This window comes from Centruroides vittatus, unplaced genomic scaffold (genome assembly GCF_030686945.1).
Source record: "Centruroides vittatus isolate TY-2023 unplaced genomic scaffold, ASM3068694v2 contig_877, whole genome shotgun sequence".
Lineage (NCBI taxonomy): Eukaryota > Metazoa > Arthropoda > Arachnida > Scorpiones > Buthidae > Centruroides > Centruroides vittatus.
In genome coordinates, this window is record NW_027122569.1 from 1,052,947 (window position 1) to 1,074,336 (window position 21,390).

The 21,390-nt window shown below is 26.3% G+C and overlaps 3 protein-coding genes across 4 annotated transcripts in view; 2 read left to right on the forward strand and 1 right to left on the reverse strand.

The window, feature by feature from the left end:
- LOC136983153 (dynein regulatory complex subunit 2-like) overlaps window positions 1-21,390 on the forward strand; it is a 400,360-nt gene that overhangs the window by 349,528 nt on the left and 29,442 nt on the right. The window lies entirely within an intron of this gene.
- Window positions 1-21,390, reverse strand: part of LOC136983164 (ras-related and estrogen-regulated growth inhibitor-like) — a 53,776-nt gene that overhangs the window by 23,658 nt on the left and 8,728 nt on the right. Inside the window, exons 2-3 of one of the 2 annotated variants that reach the window (XM_067279818.1) lie at window positions 17,386-17,545; window positions 13,606-13,777 (exon numbers count right to left, since the gene is read on the reverse strand). The gene's annotated coding sequence lies outside the window, so the exon portion shown is untranslated. Of the gene's footprint in view, window positions 1-5,130; window positions 5,168-13,605; window positions 13,778-17,385; window positions 17,546-21,390 lie in introns of those variants that run through there. The other variant, XM_067279819.1, reaches the window with a different exon arrangement.
- LOC136983149 (fibrous sheath CABYR-binding protein-like) overlaps window positions 1-21,390 on the forward strand; it is a 126,971-nt gene that overhangs the window by 4,481 nt on the left and 101,100 nt on the right. The gene's annotated exons all lie outside the window — the stretch shown is intronic.

A 21,390-nucleotide genomic window follows, 5' to 3' on the forward strand; every position in this document is an offset into this window, starting at 1 on the left:
ATGATATAAATCTTAAGATTTACGACGACAAATCGACAAATGTTGGAAGAATGAAAGGATATTTTTATGCTTTTACTCCTTTTGGGACGAGAAAAATCAATGAATCGATAATAAATAAACCACGATATTATATCGTTTCAAAGAATTATTCAAGAATAGCAGTAAAGTAACGTAAATAATGAATAATTTATACCATAAATAAACCTTATAAGTCACCTTCAACGTAAAAAACATGAAAGGATCACCTTCAACGTGCTTATAAAATTGTAAGGATGGAGTTAGAAATGTAAACAACAAAAAAGACATTTTTATAAAAATTTAAATTATAAAAATTGAATTTGAATTTTTAAAAAATTACATGATAATATTTTGTGTTCTAAATCGAAAAAATTGATAAATATAACACCTAAACATTATTTATTATAAAAAAAAACAAGTTATTAACAAAGAAATAGATAATTAAATAAGACAGACAAATAAAATGGACGGTTAAAAAACATATAAACAAATGGGAGACACAATAAAGAGGAAATATACAAGTTAATGATAAAGACAAATAAATTGAAACAATTAAAATTTTCGTAGCTAAATGAAATGTGTATAATTGAAAGCTACGGATGAATAGGCTGTTTAATAATACAGACAGACAAAACTGACAATTAAAGAATGCTAAACAAATGAGAGACAATTCAAATACTAAATACAAAGAAAAATGAAACAAACAATTAAAAGTATATGTAAAACAAGTGAAACAAACATTGAAAAAAAAAGAGCAGTCAAGTAAAATTGATTATTAAAGTAATAGAAATTGATGAAACTGACAATTAATTAACACAAATAAATGAAATTTACAATTGAAATAACTTATACAAATAAAATAAACAGACAATTAAAACAATATAAACAAATAAGATTAACAATTGAAAATGAATATAGATAAATAAATTAATGAAACAGATAATTAAAAAAACACACTAAAAATAAGACAGATAATTAGAAATCTAAAGAATAAACAAAACAAACGCAATTAAAATCGCATACGAGGCTTTCCTTGGTTTTTTAGACACATCATCAGTGTCTAAAACACACACACACATACACAAAAAAAAAAATACATTTCTATCTCATCTGACGATAGTTCACATCAATAGCAATGTGAAAGAGCATTTCGACACAGTATTTTCGTGAAATCGTCAAATAAAATGTATCAGCTGACCATAAACTTTATACCGAATCTTTTTAATAAAGTTTCTTATTATTGTTTGAACAATGTCAAGCAAGCAATAAAAATCGATGATCGTCCTTAATGACCTCTTGATATTTTTCCTACTTCCACCGCAAAATGTCTCGTGTGCCGAAGTCACGGAAGTAACAGTCCAATATATTTGATATCTTCTGTTAAATTACATTCAACACGTGACGCTTCTATTGGCAGATGATACAAGAGAATGGAATAGAATTAATTACGTTTTACTCCCTTAATTCTTTTCCGAATTTCGAAAAGATGGAGATTCTTAAGATCTTAATCGTTTCGTTTCTTCCATTAAAATGTTTAGAATTTTTCGGATTTTTAATAGAATTTTTGTCTTTGTTTTAATTAAAATTCTTTATAGATATTTTAGAGTTATTCCGTATAAAAAATTCTTTATAATTTTGGTCCTTAAACCGCTGATATAACTTATTTTTAAGAACAGCCAAAACCGATCCGAAATTGCTGTCAAGTATCTCGGCTCACCGAATTTTTGGCCACTCTGTATTATTATTTTAACTGTTATTTTTACATTCTAAAGTCGGAAAATGAGTTAAATAAATTAATTTAAGTATATAAAGTAGCCCAAAAGTCACTCAAGCGACATTTATAGACTTAAGTTGTATACGTTCAGCAGTTAAAAATTTTTTTTTTTTAATTTTTACAATTTTTATGTATTTTAATCTTTGTAGTTGTTATTCTATACGAATTTTGTATAAGTCGATGCCATTTTTTGTTTAAATATTAGCAATTTAAATGCAGTCCCCATAGAAAACATTGATACAAAATATATGTTTTTTTTAAAGTTTATGTTAAGATATATGCGAATAAATTCAAAAAACAACACATCTATAGAAAAAATTGAGTAATTTACATACGATAGGAACAGAAAACAGACACGTCGGTCCGTCACGCTCTACGGGAAGCGCACTTTACGCCGTAAAAACATGCAATGTTCAAAAGCCAAAAAAATTTATGTTACTAATTTAAATAATAAATTACCGTTTTAAATAATTTAATTAAAGAAATAACTTAATTTTTGCCAAGTTAAATTAAATTTATTAACATAATCAATAACACAGAATCTACATTATCAAAAGCTAGACAAAAATTTAAAAATGGTTAACGAGTAATTAAGTTAAAACATTTAAAAAAATTGTATCAAAATTAATTAAAAAATTAGATTTAATATCATTAAATCTTTAAAAAAATTATACAGTAAATATATATATTTTTTAATATAAAGCATTCGATTATGTGTAGTTACATTAACACATTTCCGCCATTTTCAGGTTCCACGAGTCGAAATAAAACAAAATAAAATTTTAGAACACAACGCCCTCGCGCTTTACAAATTGTATTAATTAAATAACACGATGTAGTAACAAAAATATTTTAAAAAACACAAATAAAAGGCGAAAAATTAAGTTAATTTGAAATGTTCCTTCTGGAAAAACTTCCGAGTTGGGCCCTTGTTAATGGATCCAACCGTAATGCCTGCTTGTAAAGGTGTAGAATCTCTACCACTCCAGCCTTTGACGCGTGGTTCCTTTTTACCTTCACCCCATTTTACCAAAAGCGGCTAGAGCCGTATTAATGCCAAAGTCTCTTTTGCATTCTACCGGCCTCGTACCCGAATGTCACGAGGTTTGGCTGACATACGCCGAAGAAACTTCAAAATCGGGATGAAACCAGGAGTGTATTCATAAATTTAAAAGAGCCAGGACGCTAACCGGCGCTCCTAGTTTGAATCGCCATTGTTTGTGGAGGCGCCACCGTCTATGGTGCTTTGTATGGACAAAGCGCAACTTTTGCTGCTTAAAAAAGTACCAGGGCGGCGCCTTGGTATGTCCTGGCACGACTACTAGATAAAACGCGGGTATTTTGTAGACCCCTGCTTTCTGGACCTCTGGGATAAGCCGATAAGGCCCTTGTCATTGTGTAGCGGCCAATAAACTGTGAGGTTCCTACGATACGCTGTAGGTGTATATTTGGCTAAATCGAAGCCACACAGGAAATGGTTCAGAGTTTCATTGTAGGTCACTTCAAGAAATTCCTTTTTACACTATATTGTAGCAAAGTTAGTATGACGATAGGTTGTGATCGATCTTTGAACTGTGCTTTGACGTCCATTTCCCATAGTCTAATTAAACTATGGGTAAGTTAAGGAGTAACACTGGATATTTTACAATTAGACTCCTTTATATAAAAAACGTATCAAATTTTCTATAAAATTGATGGAGGAAGAGGAACTTAAACTCTAAATTTATCACAAATCAGATGAAGGGGACCTCCAAAGTTTGGGAATATCATACGAACAAATAAATATAGGGTTGTTCAAAAATAATGCACTAGATGCTTCCACGCGTAACACTTAGGTAAGTGCCACATGAAACATTGTAATTTACAATGCCCTTCATATAGTATGTATGGGGATGTGGGAATTGTACATGTGGAGTACGTATGTTACAACATTAATCAGAGAAACATGTAATGTACAGTGTGAATCGCCGTAACAATTATTTAATGAATGAAATAATTAGAAACATACAGAATTTAGCCGTTTTATTATTTTACGACATAAACCAAATGGTTTATGTCGTTCTTCTGACTATGCTCTCTGATGGTACAGTGAATATATATGTACAGTACTACAAGTATGGAAGCATCTTCAACACTCGAACAACCCTGTATAAAATAAGCTAAAATCCTTAAACCGGAGAAAATATAAGGATGTGATGCAGTTACTGCCTTACATACTTTCTACGTATTATGAATTCTTCAATACACTGCTACGTAACAATCCAAAATGAAACCGAGCAATTATTTATTGTCACAATGCTGGGATGAAAATTTCAATCATCTTATAATTAAAAAAAAAAGAAAAACGTGACTTCCAGTCCGGAAAGTTCGTGTATAGTGAAATCTTTTCCTACCTAGTCTGAATGTTAGTGGCATCTTGTCCCTGTATATCATACTTTTCCTGATAACAATCGAGCCTTGCTGGTCACATATTTGACTCCATTTTCTAGATTAACGAAGGACATACAGCTGGACGGACGACGGTGGGAATGTATAGATCTGCAATTTTCAAATTGCAGCCCGATTTAAATAGTTTAAATAATTATGAAAATGCCGCAAGTTCACTTATGGCACCACAAAAAATATTTAGTTTGGTTAACTGTCATTGAAAAATTATTTGTGTGATGAATTTACTTATGCCGTATTTAAATTCATAGAAACAGGAGCAAACTTGATCGGGGTTTTTGAATCAATCGAAATGAAAACCCTTAATTATCTCAACACAAGGGAAAATGGACTCACACCACTTTCATAATAAACAGTTCATTTATTTAATGAGTGAATAAAATAAAATTGAACCTCCCTTTATATTAATTCGGGTAAACAGGTTTGTTTAAATGAGAGATTTTCAGGGAATAATCGTGAATTTCTTCACGTTAAGTCGGGCTTACGTTGGTAGATTTAAATTATGTGCAATAATGCAGGCAATAATGAGGTAAAAAATGCATTTATCTTCGTAACCTGAGTATCTATGCTATTTTACTCTCACAACACGAGACCCTATGCTGTAATTTGCTTAACTCATAAGCTAAATCTAGTCCCTAATTAATCTTTTCTAATATTATAACATATTGAATTTTATATTATTTGTATTAAAAAGATTATATTCTTTATAATTTAATTTAATGTATTTTTCAAATTAAAATAGTTATTTTATGCTTTAATCCTGAACGTTATTTTTATCTGAATTTATTTTAATACTTAATTTTTTTTCATTATTTGCATAATAATAGAAATATAAATTGAAGATTATATATATATATAGGCAGTCCTCTATGATATATAAGATATATAAATACATTTTAAGAGAGTTTACTAATGATTGGATAATGACTTGATCTGATTAACGACGATTGGTGGAAATAAATCTCCGTCTGCTTGCTTGAATATCTTCAACCAATCATCGTTATAGAATGAGCGTGTCATCCAATCGTCAATAATATTTTTTAATTGAAATCAAATATATCTCGGAGGACCACCTACTTAATTCAAACTTTTATCCTTTTTTTAAAGGAATTAAATTAATTTTTTTTTTAAATTTTTGCCTTATTTTAAAATAAAATTTATAAAACTACGATAAAATATTAAAATCAATAAATACGTTTAAATTTATTTTTTAAATTGTCATTTGGGAATTTGATTAAACATGAATATAACTTTAAACAAATCACATTTTAATGATATTTGCTAGTTTAAAACGCAAAAAAGAAGCAAAGTTATGAATATTTAACGAAAAAAAATTAAATTTTACCTTTAAAACGTGAGAAATTATCTTCATTTATAGCGTATTTTTGGTTAATTTTATCTTTTATTTATTCATAATTCCTTTTAAATAATAATAAATTTGCATTTTTAGGCCTTCTAATTCATGTAAACTTTACAAAATTTTAATTTTTTTTTTACTATTGTGGCGGGATTTCATGTACAATACTTAACATATTCTTGAATATAGATGTAACTATAGCTACAAACCAATGATAGTGATGGAATTATTTATATATTTAAGTCATAAATAAATGAATAAAAAATATTTATTTTTCGATAATATCGTCTAAGAAACTAAATTCTAGACTAAATAAATATATTTAAATGACGGCATCATCTGACCTTTTCATCATTTATCAAATGATCGATTTCTCTTAATGATTTTCAAAAATGGCGCTGGATTCTAGGACATTCAAACGTAATTTTTTCTTTTAAAAATTATCAAAGTCAGGTATTTCTACCTGTAAAAAAACGTCAAAATATAATCTTATTACGTTCCACGCGATTTTTTTGTAGATTACTTATCTCAGATTTTGATATTTTTGTCAATATTGCTGTCGGCTTAATGGCCACATTTTCCAACGAAATCTTGATTTCTCCTTGATCTTTCTAAGAATCTATATGTGTTCGGGTGTAGGGGGTCTGCACTGCCCCCCCCCCCCCTTGGGGGGCCGATCACATGTTTCCTGGCAATTATAAATGGCCAAAACTTAGAAATTCTTCAACAGTTCGAAGATTTTTTCGAAGTTTTTAATTATCAGAGGATGTTTCAAACTTGTAATTCATTGAAGTGTCTCTTCTTTTATCATTTCTCCTCTCGGCAATTCTTCTATCTTAAAAAAAGAAAGCTTTTAACATCCCTCTTCTGAGATACTTTAATCGGATTTACCATTTCTACGCTAGAATTTTTGCACTCATCAATAAATGCACTCTTTTTTTCCCATTAAATTAATAAATTTCTTATAAAATTTTAATGTTTTATTATTTTAATATTAACCGTAAGCTTAAATATAAAAAAAATAATAATAATAACGAGAGATTTAATCTGCATCTGCAAGGATAACCGGGATCGATTGCAGGTGGATTTCTTAATGGCCTTTTCTTGCAAATATTATTAAGAATAAAATTATTTTAAATATTTTACATAGTTACACACCTAGTTATCTTAATGTTTTCTTAAAATTATGAGATAATTCGGAAAAATAAAGGAGATAAGAGCGAAAATGTGCTGTAGAGATAAGTAACGTCAATGGATGTAAAAATGTGTCAAATTTTAATGTAATTTTTAATAAATTTCACACGAATTATATTGTTAATGGGTAAAAAATCGATTTTTCATCGATTAAGTCCTCTTTATCTCCATAAAATTCCTCATAAAGTTATAAATAATTCAATATCCATAGTTGTAACTTGTAATTGCTCATTAACGATTATCCCTTTCTTGGTAGAAATTATAATTTTAATTGACGATTAATTAAATTAATTTATATACCAATTAAAGCATTATTTTTTTATAAATCTTAACTTTATTTAACGTTAATTTTTTTAATCATAAAAATCATCTGGTATGAAAGTTATTCAAAGTCATAAATGAAAAAGAAAAGGCCATCAAACTGGAATATGGTTTAATAAATTTGGCAAGAGAAAAAAGAATTATATCCAACAAAATAGAAGAAAAATCAAACAAAATTATTCAAGAGAAATTAGGACAAAATATTTCTTAGAAAATCTAAAATTTCGAATTTTATCCATGGAAATTGTTCTGGGGTGCGCGTTATACATGAAAATCTCCAGAATCTTTGGAAAAATCTTAAAGATAAAGCTAAAAACTCCAGAATTATATTAAAACAAACTAAAAATAATCGAAGTAGTAAAAGTTTTTGCTGTTTTTTTCTAGATTTTATTTGATCTGCTGAATCTGTAACTAGAAAAAAAGTCATGATTTTGATTCGATACAGGGTTGAATGAACTGAGAATAAATTCTTCTAATCTTTATTAAAGACTATTTTTTTTTAATACTATATTTTATATGTAATATTTCCGGAAAATTCTATTTTAAAAAAAAGGCAGAAATAATGGAATTTGTCAACCCCTACGAGGCCATAAAATCCTGTATCATTAAACATGCATTTATCACATGTCACGTTAAATAATTAAAGTCTTTTTTTTATGATTTTTATGATAATTTAACGATTAAAGATAATATTTTTTAAATTTGATGACTTCTAATTGAGTTTTATCCTGTTTTAAAGTATTAAAGTCATAGGAAACGATTTTTCAAATTTTTGAAAAGGTGTGTGTGTATATGCGTCTGTTTGTCTGTCTGTACAAATGATTTAAATTATTCTGTATAGTTTTTGGCACGGATCCACGACGTCGCAGATGCTATAATTCTTAGACTCTCCTCCTATTTTACATCGTAAAGAGGACAGAAATTGCCTCCATTTATGAATATTATCATCTATCTTTATAGTAAAAAAGAAAAAAAAAATTTTTTTTGATGATGTAATTTATGTAAAATATTTTTTTCTTCAGTTAATGGTGCATAATTTTGTTTTAATTATTAAAAATTCGGGGTTTTTTTGTATGAAATTATACGCTTAATTTATAGATTTTTTAGAAATTTCTGCAAAAATTATATCCAATTTATGAAGTTTTATGGAAATTATTGAAAAAACATATCCCATTTATGGCTTTTTGGAAACTTTTGTTTAAAAATATGTCTAATTTATTGGTGTTTTTGGAAATTATAACAAAAAGTATGTCTTATTTATAGATTTTTCGGAAATTACATAAAAAAAATATATAATTTTATCATTTTTTATATGTTATTTTTTACTATTTTCAATTAAAAAATATATTATTAAAAATAATTTTTTGTAATTTTTTAAATTAGAACTTGGTGTAAGCATGTGATCTGACCTTTCAAACTGTACAAAATTTGAATTTTTGACTGCAAAATGCATGTTTTTAGATGATAAATTACGCGTTAAATAGCACTAAATCAAGTTTTAGGAGACTTTTAAGAAATTTATTCCATTTTTGATGTATTTACGACGGGAAAAATATCCATAAAAATGAATTTATATTGACAATTATGTTTTATATCTTTATCAAAAATTTACCTAAACACTTTGCATTTTTGTTTTGTTTTTTTTTCTCTTTTTGTTCCAAAATATTATTTTTCCGGCTGCTAAATTTACAGCAGAATTTGTGTATTTTTTAATCGTTTAATCGAGTTGTCTGTTATAAAAATCACAAAGGCAAACAAGATGACAAATCTTTCTTTTATTGCTACCACACCCTTCATTCAAAATGCATTATTTAACGTGCAGTTTAGTTAGATTTAATGCGTGTCAGTCGAAGGATACACTTTAATTATTCGAATTATTCTTTATTTTTAATTTAAATAATTAAAAATTTTGCGCCATGTTAAAAAAATCTTTGAAGGAACGTATACCAAATTATTCAAAATCTATTAACAAAGCCGCTCCAAGTCAAGAATCCTTGGAGGAATGTGTGCATAACTGTTAACAAAGCCGCTCCAAGTCAAGGATCCTTGGAGGAATGCGTGAATCTTTGATGAAAAGTTTATAAATCCGTTAACAATGTGCCGAAGAAATGTAAATAAAATCACCCGGACAGAAACTCAAAGAACAAATACCCATAGGACGAAAACCCAAAGACAAAACCGCAATGTACAAAGCTCATCCTGGCAAAATTTCATGTGTACAAACCCCGTGAATACAGTATTATTATACTGTATTATACAGGAAATTACAGTCTTTATTTTGTAAATCTTAAATAAACCTCATTTTTATTTAAAACTCGTTTGGTTGGGTTTCATGGGCTATGGCAAAGCAATAACTGGGCTATCTGCCAATGTCTGTTTGTCAGGTGCGAACCCACGATCAATGTTCGTGGATTCCCACCTGGCAAATAGTAATTTTATACATCGACCACTGGTGGACTCAAATTATTTTTAAAAAGACTATAAAATAAAAGCTAGTAACATTGATGCTGCAATTTCCCTCCATCCTTCATTTGTTTTCATCCCTAACAATTGCTACCATTACCTTTAAGTCTTCAGATTGATTCGGGAGATATTAATGGGATAAAGCTGTATCTCTCGAACCAATAGTTCGATTTTCCTGAAAAATTATAGAAAGATTTCCCCCTAAAACATAAACCTCCCTGCAAAATTTCAGGAATTTTTGACAAAAGGCACGGGAGTTATTAAGCTTCAAAGTGGGTAAAAGAAATCGTACCCCCACAAACACACTGACAACCGTACTGTACTGTACATACAGGAAAATCTTAAGGTGGTCATTTTTTGACAGATGGCCATACTTTCCCGTTATATAACAGCCAGGAAAGTAAAAACTAGGGTTAATTTTTTAGAATTTCCAAAAAATTCGAGTCGATTTTCAGGAAAACACTTCAAAAATAAATCTAAAAAAAAAAATCCTAAAATTTAGAGAAGTTTAACCAAACATTTTTGGGTTTTTTGGCAATTTATTTTTAATTAAAATTAACGATTATAATATGTACATAAACAGAAACTATTTATATAATAATAAAGCGACAAGGCTTTATAGAGTACCGTCCGTTTACAGTTAAAGATGAGAAGTTTTTCCGTATTAAAATCGAATTAATTTTGATAAATTTATTAGAAATTTTATCATTGCTGGTGACTTGCGGGGGTGGAGTATATGGTAGAGAGCTATAACAATCGTATCGATCTTCATCAACCCTCTACTAAAAATAGTTATTGTCTAGCAGTTGCGGTCGCTTAATATCATAAAAGTATGGCTTCCTTTTGTTTAAGAAGTTTCTTAGAAGCGAGAAAATGGCCTATAAATTCTATAAAAGGGGCATCCTCGCCACGAAATCCCATTTCTGGTCTCCTCATCCTTCATCTTTTCTCTTTCCTCATCCGCGAGGACCTACTAAAAACTGTATTTTTATTATTATTAATTTGCACTTTTTAAAACTTTTTCCAGCTTCTAGAATGATTTTTGGCCTTCTTATTTTTGGAATTTTGGGATTTTTTAGAAGAAAACTCGTGTTTTTAGATGATTCTTCGAGCTTCTAAATGGTACCATGTTGAAGATTTTAATCACTTCTCAGTATATTTGAATGCATTTTAGAGCAAATTAAACTTTATTTTTAATTTTTAAAATTCTAGAAAGACTAGTTTAGTGGAATCTTTTGATTTATAGCTTGTTTGGTAGCTCTTATTTTTGCCATTATTAATCCATCAACTGTTAACTGGATGCTGTTTACGCCATGTAAAGCATCGTTCTAGAGAATTTTATTTGTCTAGAATTGCTTCTATGTTATTTCGAGCATTGAATTTTACTGGATTAACCTTTCTGCTTCTCGTTTTCTCATTCTCTAAGTTCATTTACTTATTATTTATTAATTTATATTGTTTCATGACGTTGAAAACGTAAATCTGAGTTTTATTTCGTTGCAATTTTGACTTTTTAGCAGCTTGGTTTTTTTATTTTTTAAATTTTAATTTATTAAATAACTTAAAAATTAAATAAAAGTCAGAAAAATTGGTTTTCTAAGTAATTTTCTGATTTTTTCCCCATGTTTTAAGCTTATTTTCCTGTATAAATCCTTGCAAAGTATTAAATTTTCTTAATATTTTTTTATATTATTTTATTCTAATTCAAAAGATTTTTCTAAATTATTAAATTTAGTTTCCTTTATTTTCTTTTATGAAACTTAACGTATCATTAGATACAGTGTTTACTTCTTCCTTCCTTCCTTCTTCAAAGAAACTAAATATCGATTTAATAATTCTGTTTCACTCTTTTAATTTAAAAATTATTAAAATGTGAAGTATTTTTTACATTTTTTTACGATATTTTTCTTTTTTTCCATGTTTAAAATGGGTTAAATGGAGGAAGAAAAGTGATAAATTTCTCTATCTTTATCACTTTTCAATGCTATTTTCGCCGTGTTTATCCTTTATTAATAGTTATTTAAAATGAATTTCCTCTTTAAATGATCTCCGATTTATATTTTAATCACAAAAGAATCAAATTAAGTTTCCTAAAAGTCAAAAATTTTAGCTTCAATTCCCATTCTAGTGATGAATTTCTCTTATCTTTCTTCGTTTTATCTTAAGAGAAAATTATGTTTTTATTTAAAAAATAATTAATTTTAAAATACGTTTCATTTTTTTTAAAAAAGAGGAGTAAGAAGAAATTTTAATTTAAGTAAAATACATCATTCTCCATTTTCTTCTTTATCAAAAAATTTAATTTTTTTATTCCACTTTAAGATGTAAGAAAATGAATAAAACATTATATACTAACCATTCTCATTCGATACTTGATATTAAATTTAAATTAACTTAGAATATATTTAATTTTCCTGTTTTACTTGGATATATTTCGTTTTAAATACTATATATGCCATAGAAATATAGTTAATAACTGCATATAACATGCAGAACTTGGAGTGAAATTTTTACCTCAAAAAAGTAGTTTTTAAAATAAAAATCTGAGATAATTTATATTATTTTTAATAAAATATATTACATTTTATATTTTTTACTTTTTATCCTTAAGATAAAGTGAAAAAATATTATATTTTATGTTATATATTGGTTTAGTATCGTGTATAATGCGCACAGTTGAATTACAAAATATGGCTTATAAATATATATTTGGAGGCATAATTCTGTATAAAACTTATTTTTCATAGGCTGTTGAATTCATTATTGTGTTTTTTTTTAAACTTTACGTAATATTAAAAATTATATTTAAAAGAATTATTACTAGAATAGCTTAGAAGTACGAGATTCGAATTTCCTGTCATAAATAAGCTTCGATATTTAAAAAATGTGTATAAAATATACTGTTTACAATGCTTTATTCTGTTATTTAATTTATATATCTTATATATATTAATAAATTATTATGTTCAAAGTAACAAAGTAGTTTAGAATCGCATATAAGGCATAGAAACAATGCTTATAATCTGTCTTAAACAGCTTGTAACATCAATAAAAACGCTTTAAAACATAAATATATCTTATTTTAACTAACTTTCTATGCTTTTTATTTGTTTTTCACTTAATTTACTTATAAATTTTTAGATTTAAAGCTAAATGAACGTTCTTAATCGTGTATAATGCGCACACGAAAAGCGTTTAGTCTGTTTTAAACAACTTCTAACATTAAAAATAATCTTTAAAATGTTATTTTGCTTTATTTCTATTCAATTTTTATACATTTTTACTCCTATTTATTTTTTTGCTGCTTTTATGAATTCTTAGTGTTAGGTAAACGAAGACTTTTAATTTTAATCGTATATATAAAGCGCGAAGATAAATTTCATAAAGTGTTAAAACAGATTCTAGCATTGGGAAAAGCTTTAAAAATGCTATTTTATCTTATTTTAATCGTTTTCCACTCTAATTTTCACGTTTAAAGCTGAGTAAACACCTATAATCGCGTATAACACGCATAGACACACACACACACACACACACGTATAACATATGTAAACCGGACTTTAACAATAAAGGAAACCATTTTAAAATATCATTCCACCTAAATTTTATTAAATTTTCATAATATTTAATCGCTTCTTACCGTTTATTAATAATATTTTTATATTTGAATCTAAATAAATCACTTTAATCTGTCTACGGTGCGCATAGACGACCTAGCTTAAAGGCACATTCAAAAGTAAGAAAAAAAACCCCAAAATATATATATATATCATTTTATCTTATTTCTATTGCAATTTTTACAATATTTTTCCGTTTGTTGCACCGTTTACTTCAAAATTTTCTCATTTAAACTCGAATAAACCGCCGTGATCGTGTATAACGCGCGGATACGCATCGTATATCTGTAACACACGTAATATAAAAGTTAAAACCCATCGCTCATAAATGGAGATTCTTTTTAAGAGTAGATTACGATCGTTGTTATGTTTATTTTTAGTTAAAGTCGATAAGGTATAGCATTAAGTGTACTTACGGGTATCCATAACGATCGGATTCTTCATGTGAATAGCAAAATTCCTTCTAGATCTTTCTGCAAAATCCTAGAAAGATTCCTTGATATCGACTCGACACGTGCCATAACTAATGATTTACTGCATAAAAATCCCTCCTATTGATTCCTACGATTCACCTTCCCGTGACTAATCCTAGTACCAATGAAGAATAAGAGAAAATTACAATTAAAATTCGAAAAAAACGACTCAAAATTCAAATAAATTTATCAAAAAAAATGGAGAAAACATTTGTAAAATTACAAATTGATTTTTTTTAAATAAATTAAACAAGAAAAAAACGTAATTTTAATCAAAATTCGAATTAAAATTTACTTTTAAAAATTATTTATTTTCTCAATTGCAAGTTATTGTTTAATAATATAAATTTACTTTCTGGTAAATTCAATTTAAAAAATAATTCAAGAAAATTCAATTTAAAAAATAATTCAAGAAAATTCAATTTAAAAAATAATTCAAGAAAATTCAATTTAAAAAATAATTCAAGAAAATTCAATTTAAAAAATAATTCAAGAAAATTCAATTTAAAAAATAATTCAAGAAAATTCAATTTAAAAAATAATTCAAGAAAATTCAATTTAAAAAATAATTCAAGAAAATTCAATTTAAAAAATAAATCAAGAAAATTCTATTTAAAAAATAAATTCATTTTAATTTTAATTTTTAGAAGAATGAAAGAAAATTTTTATCAAAATCCAAAAGTTACACTTAAACTTTTAAAAAAATTAAATTTTTTAAATCGAAATTCAAGTATAAAATTATCAAAATAAATTACAATTTAAAACTTACTAAAAATAATGTAATTCCAATAAAATTCGGCAATGAAACTACTTTTTTAAGTAACGAAACTTTACAACTCGAATAAATATTTATAAATAATGAAATTAACTTGTAATTTTAGAAAATAAGAAATTTTTATGATAATAAAATATATATAAGTACTTAAATATGAATATTTTTATTTTATTACTCTGTTTATCCTTTCAATTTTTCAGGTCATATGAATTACAAAAATAAAAATTCCGAAAAAAAAACAGATAAAACCTTGAACTTTATAAATAATTTTTTTTTACAAATTAAACTGTATTTCTGCATAGAGATTTATTCAATTGTTTTATATATTGTTTATACTTATTTGGCTGCAATTTTTAAATTGTAGACCTATACATTCCATGTCTCTGTCCGTTCGTTCTTAGTTAATCTCGAGAACGGAGTTGGATAGATGAAAATCGAGACCAGATATAAAAGCTCGGGGGTCGGAGGCCTCATTAACTATATAGGAGCTTCTGGTATGGAGCGAAAATCACGTCATTTTAATTTAAATTTTTCACGAAAGCAATCGGATGATCGATGTGACTCGATTGTTATCAGGAAAAGTATGACGTACAGGGGCAAACACTAGTAAAATCCAGACCAGTTATGGTAATCTTAGGAGTCGGAGGTCTCGACTAATAAGCGAACTTCCGGTCTGGACCGGAAGTGACGTGATTTTTTTTTTTAAATTAAAAATTGCAGCTTGGCATTGTGACGATGCCACAATAATTCTAGTTTGAAAAATTTTTAAATATAAAAAAAAGTAAGCAAATTCTTTTGTGTTTGCTAATTTAATAATTTAATTTATTTATTTGCTTCACTTTTATATTTAATAAATAAATTTCTAATTATTTTATAGTTAGAAAGTTCTTTTCTTTGAAATTTTCGCTAAAAAATTCCCTAAGAATTCAGAATGGTTTTTTTTAACTGGGTATTTTTTCGTTTTGAGATTTTTCAAAATGTTTTTATCCGAAAAATTTTATCTAAAAATTTCACTTTGTCCAATATTTTCTATATTAAAACTATAATTAATTAAAAGAATTATCTTATTATATAAAAAATCATTTTTAAAATAATTTTTAGACGTTATAAATTACGAAAAATTAATTCAAAATCGAATAAAACCATTTTAAACATTGTGATTGGTTTTAATATTATAATTTTAAGCTTTTTAATTTTATAGATTTTCACAAACACTTGTGTATAATTAACTCTTATTCTATATAAATTACTATATTTATTTAAACAAAAAATTTCCCAAAATCTTCTCTAAAAAATTCCTTAAAATATTTCTTAAAATAATAAAAAAATTCACTAAAATTTTCTCTAAAATATACAAACACTAAAAATTCCCATAAAATACTCTCTAAAATAATAAAAAATTCTCTAATATATTCTTTAAAATAATAAAATATTCCCTAAAATATTCTTTAAAATAATAAAAAATTCCCTAAAATATTCTCTAAAATAATAAAAATTCCCTAAAATATTCTTTAAAATAATAAAAATTCCCTAAAATATTCTTAAAATAATAAAAAATTCCCTAAAATATTCTCTAAAATAATAAAAAATTCCCTAAAATATTCTTTAAAATAATAAAAATTCCCTAAAATATTCTTTAAAATAATAAAAATTCCCTAAAATATTCTCTAAAATAATAAAAATTCCCTAAAATATTCTCTAAAATAATAAAAATTCCCTAAAATATTTTCTAAAAGACTATAAAAATTCTCAAACACTATTCTACAAATACAACAATAAATATTCTTAAAAAACAAAATTAAATAAAATTCATTTTTTAAAAATGTTTTTCGTGAAGATATTTTCTAAAAATTTACAAATTTCATTGTTTAAAAATTGAGAAATAAATAAATTCGGCATTTTCAAATGACGAAACGATTTCTACAAGAGATATTTCGTATGCAAATGAGGTCTGCCGCACGCGTCAAATTCAGGATGTAAACAAATAACATTCATAAAGTTCGAGCTTAAATTTTACTTTATTTTTGTTTTTCTTTTTTAATTTTGTCTCTAAAAAATTGAATATTTCCCTTTTCAAAACTTGGCAACCGTCTTTCAGGCACCATTTCCTTGAATATTGGGTGCCAATCTTTATATTTCGCTATAGAAAAGTATAATTTTGGAAATATCTAGCGCTTGGAATCGTTTCAATTATAAAAATTTTAAAAAATTAAAGTTTAAAAAATAAATTTTAAAAAAAATAAATTATTCGGCAAAAATAAGAATAAATTTAATTTCAAATTAATTTGGTTGAATTTGATCAGAAGAAATGATTAATTTTAATAATTAAAATAAGAAAAATTGACGAATATTTCTTAGAATTTCTTCCCTATTTTCCCTACTTTTATAGGGAAAAAAATCATAAAAAAATTCAATTATTAACCGAAAGGGAAAATTTAAGGAAAAGTTTTGAAGAATTAAGCATTTTATTTATTCATTTTTCGAATAATTTTCTACATTTTGTTGTTAATTTTTTTTTAAATTCAGTATTTAAAATGCAAGAAATGAGCAGACAGTATTATTTCAAATAAGTATAATATACTGTATTTATGTGTGCAGACATACAAACACACGTCATAAATAGGCACAACACAATGCAATACACACGCAACACCTACATACGCACACGCAGGCGTTATATAATACGGCTTTAATCTCATATTAATAACCGGACACATCATTTAATGCATAAGCGATATATCAAGTTATGACTGAATATTAATAACCCCACTGGCTATATCGAGGTTTTATTGCATATTAATAAAAAAAATATGAATTAAAATAAAAATCAAATGAAATCTCTATTGATAAGTAGGAAAACCTTTCAACGAGAAATTCCAATACCCGTTCTCACGTATCTAACATAAAAACCCAATTAGTGTTATTGCTGTACGTAATCAAATAATAACCTTAATGAATTTTATCAATATCACGAATTGTCACCTCGTTTATTGTCTTCGAATTCGAGAAATTTCACTTTCATTTTTCATATTTCTTCTTCGTCTGATGTAAGAACAATGCTCCTTTGTCCGTCACAATGATTTGTATTGTTTAATTCCACACGGTATTCTTGAAAGTAAACCCAAAAAATTATGATTTTTGTATTAAAAAATTTATATTTTTATGAATTTTTTAAACATTAAAAAAATTCAACTGTATATTTTTTTTATTTATATTTATTTTATTAGTTTTATTTTTTAAAATGATTTTTCTGGCAGTTTTATTTGTGATTTTTTTCTGAGTTTTTCAAAAAAAATTAATTTGTGATTGAATTTTTATAATTAATAAACAATTGAAATTTTCTTAATTTTATTTAACTTTTTATACATTTTTTTAAAAATTAAACTTATTCAATTAATATCTAAATTCTTTTTTAAAGCGCTTCATAAACACCCTTTTTAAAACCAAAAAAAAAATTAATTTATAAATTTGTAATTAATTTATAAATAAAATTAATTAAATGAAATTCATATTAATACGTTTTTTGCAGTTATTAATATAATAAATTTACTAAAAAAAATGGATCTTCAGATAAACTTTAATGACATTTTACACGAATCTAATTAATTAAATTATTTTATTTTACCCAAAAATCAGTGTTTAATTACAATCTACTCCAGTCATTCACCTTATTTACTTGTAATTTTTGATTTTTTAAAGGAATTTTTAGGAAGTAGATCATCTAACAATTTTAACACGTGACATTTATCATGTCATACGTGCAATACGTCACCCCATTTAGCTTCACTTCCTTTCCTAATATTTTAAAATGTGTTTTTAGAAAGTTGGCACCATTTATCAAAGAAATCTTCCCTTAAAATTCCATTAATATATAAAAAAAAAAAAAAAAATGGAAAATGTGTCTAGCCACGTGACGACAAAATTTGTCTTCAGTTTATTTATTTATTTATTTATTTTGATAATATTGTTGTCTTTTTTAGAAAATATATCAAACTGTAGATTAGTAATTTTTTACAATCAATTTATAAATTAATTTTGACATTTTTACATCATTTTTGGTGGTTTTATTCGATAAAATCGATTTAAAAAATTCCATTTTATCAAAAAATATTTACATAAAATCATACATAAAATTGAATTTTTTTAAAGAAAATGCATAAAACTGTAGTAAAGGGAATTTTTTTTAGAATGTTTCTGTACTTTTTCCCTAATTTTTTCGATAATTATTGGTATTTTTTGGTGATTTTATTTGATAAAATCTTCAAAAATACATTTAAGAAATTCATTTTATCAAATAAAATTATAAAAGTATAATAAATTAATTGTAATTTTTGTATTAATTCTTTTAAATCGAATTTTGTTTACAAAACGTGGGGATTTCTTTTTGTTAATAAACTTCGAGGTGTTAATTAATATAAAAATAATAATTAAAATCATATAAATTTTTTTTTATTTAACGTCTATATAATTTAATTTTACTGTTTTAAATTTCTGTTCTCGTTATTAAGGAGCAAAACAGCCTGTCTGGCTGTCTGTCTGTCTGCGTTCGTTATTAATGATAGAATGTATCTATTATCTGCTTTCCTGCCTGAAGCTTGGATGAGACGTACGGGCAGCTTACAGTTGTCTGCATGTCTGTCCATTTACAGTTGCCATTAAAAATAGAAATCGTGTCCGTAGAAATGTCTGTCCGTATGAGATAGGTATTATATGGTTGTTTTTGTTTAAGGAACTATTAAATGATATGTCGATCTTTCTATCTATTTGGGGTCATTATTAAAGATATATCGATTTTTCAACTTGTTTAAATTCAACCGTACGTTTGGCTGTCTGTCTGTTTAAGGTAATTATAATAATTTCATATACTTTTCTGCCCGTTTAAGCTACTATTAAAGATGAAAAGAGGTTATAAAATATAGTATCTGTCAGGTTGTCTGTCTGTGAAGCAATTATTGAAATTTGTGAATATTTTATAGAATGTTTAAATGAATTCTAAAAAGGTGTAGAATTTGTAGAAGCTTGAAATTTATAAAATCTCACATTGTTCCTATTATTTAGCAAATAAAACAATTTAAAAATCTCTAATAAAATTGATATATTTGTAAATATATTACCAAATCAAATAACTAAACTAAATTTTATCAAAAAAATCTAAAATTTCTTCAAAAAATCACACAAATTTTCAAAAAAAACTCAAATTTGATATAAAAAAAACTGGCAAAAAAAACAAAAAAACTGATTGTATTGCTTTTTTCTTGTGTTTTTTGCTCCATTTTCAGTTTAACTAATCAATATAAGCCATACACAATTTATCAATTAAGTAAAATGCATCAAGCTTGCTTCGATTTCTTTCTACTTTTATTGGATTACAATTTACTTATTATAAATAAATAATATAATAATGTAAAAAACACAGATTGTCATTTATTCAAACGCAATTAATTTTTATGCATTTTTAAAATAAAATTACATTTAAATACATTTGCATGAAAAGTCGTTCCAAAAATTAAATTCATTCAAAACACGTGGAGATAAATTTTTTTAGACGTTAAATTCTAATAAAATATTACACCGTCATTCTGTATTATTAAATGTGACAATGATACGGCATTAATCTCGATTTTAAAATGTAAAACTTATTTTCGGTCTTATGTAACTTTTTTAAAGAAATTATATATAATTCTAATAATAAAAATTTATGTATTTTTTGATTTCTTTTTTCCTTAAAAGATAACTTATTACTTTGGTATTGAATATGATAAAAATAAAGAAATGATGAGTTGAAGTGTTGAAGTGTTGTAATTGTGTAGTAAATGTGGAACAGATGACTCGTGGGGGTTCTGCCACAGGAGAGACGGCCAGCATTTGTTTATGTTTGGCACTTTTCCTGCTTGAAGTATTCCTCCTCTTCCTCAGAGCATATCTTCTCTGAAGGCATATCATCTCGTTAGGGCATCTCTCCTCTCCTTACACTTATCTCCCTATTAAGATATCATCTCTAGACATTTTGCTTCTTAAGGCCTATATACACCCTTATATCCTTAAGGCATCCTTTCATACGTACTGTATTTTACATACGCACTCGTATGCAATAAAGTTACATGAAAACAAACTAAACAAACAGAAAGGACATAGAGGTAAAAAAGAATTAATAGTATTTTTTTAGAATAAAAGTTATATAACTTTCTAAATAAACGAGCAAACATTTAACTTAACCTCCTAACAACGGCCGTTACGTCCTCTTATGGCCGTCGTTAGGAGGTTATTTAAGTACTACACCCTGCTTTACGACTGTTAGCTTTATAACAATTTTACATTACATATTATTGTATAATATTGTGCATGTAAGATACCATTCTCGTGAACGTAAACCCCAATTTACAACACTAAACCTGTGTGAAGTATTACGCTCGCTCTACGACAGTTTGCAAGAGCTAATTAGCGTGTATCTGCTGTATTTTCTACACACGACTTTTCTATCGTGACGTGCACGATTTTATGGCTTTACTTAACGTATCGTATCATTAACACATTATTTATATCAAATAATCGATCATCATTATCATCGTCGATCGATTTGACACGATAACGTTACATTATGTTTGGGAATTTCTCCATACAAATCGATAAAACATCATCATTTTTTAATGCTTAACGTCTTCTAATTTTTAAATAATAATGTAAAGAATACGAAATAATTAAAATTATATAAGAAATTTTCCGTGCTGTAATCGAATTACCAAGCGAAATTTCTGCTTGAATTATGTTTAATGTCTTGTAAATAGGTTAGAAAATATTCTTGAAAGTACGGTAAAACCTGTCTAAAACGGAAAACATCCAGTACCGTGGGAGTTCGATTTATACAGGTTTCACTGTATTTATTTATTTATTTATTTATTTATTTATTTATTTATTTTCGTGCCTGAAGAATGCTTTTGTACACTTTTATTTCT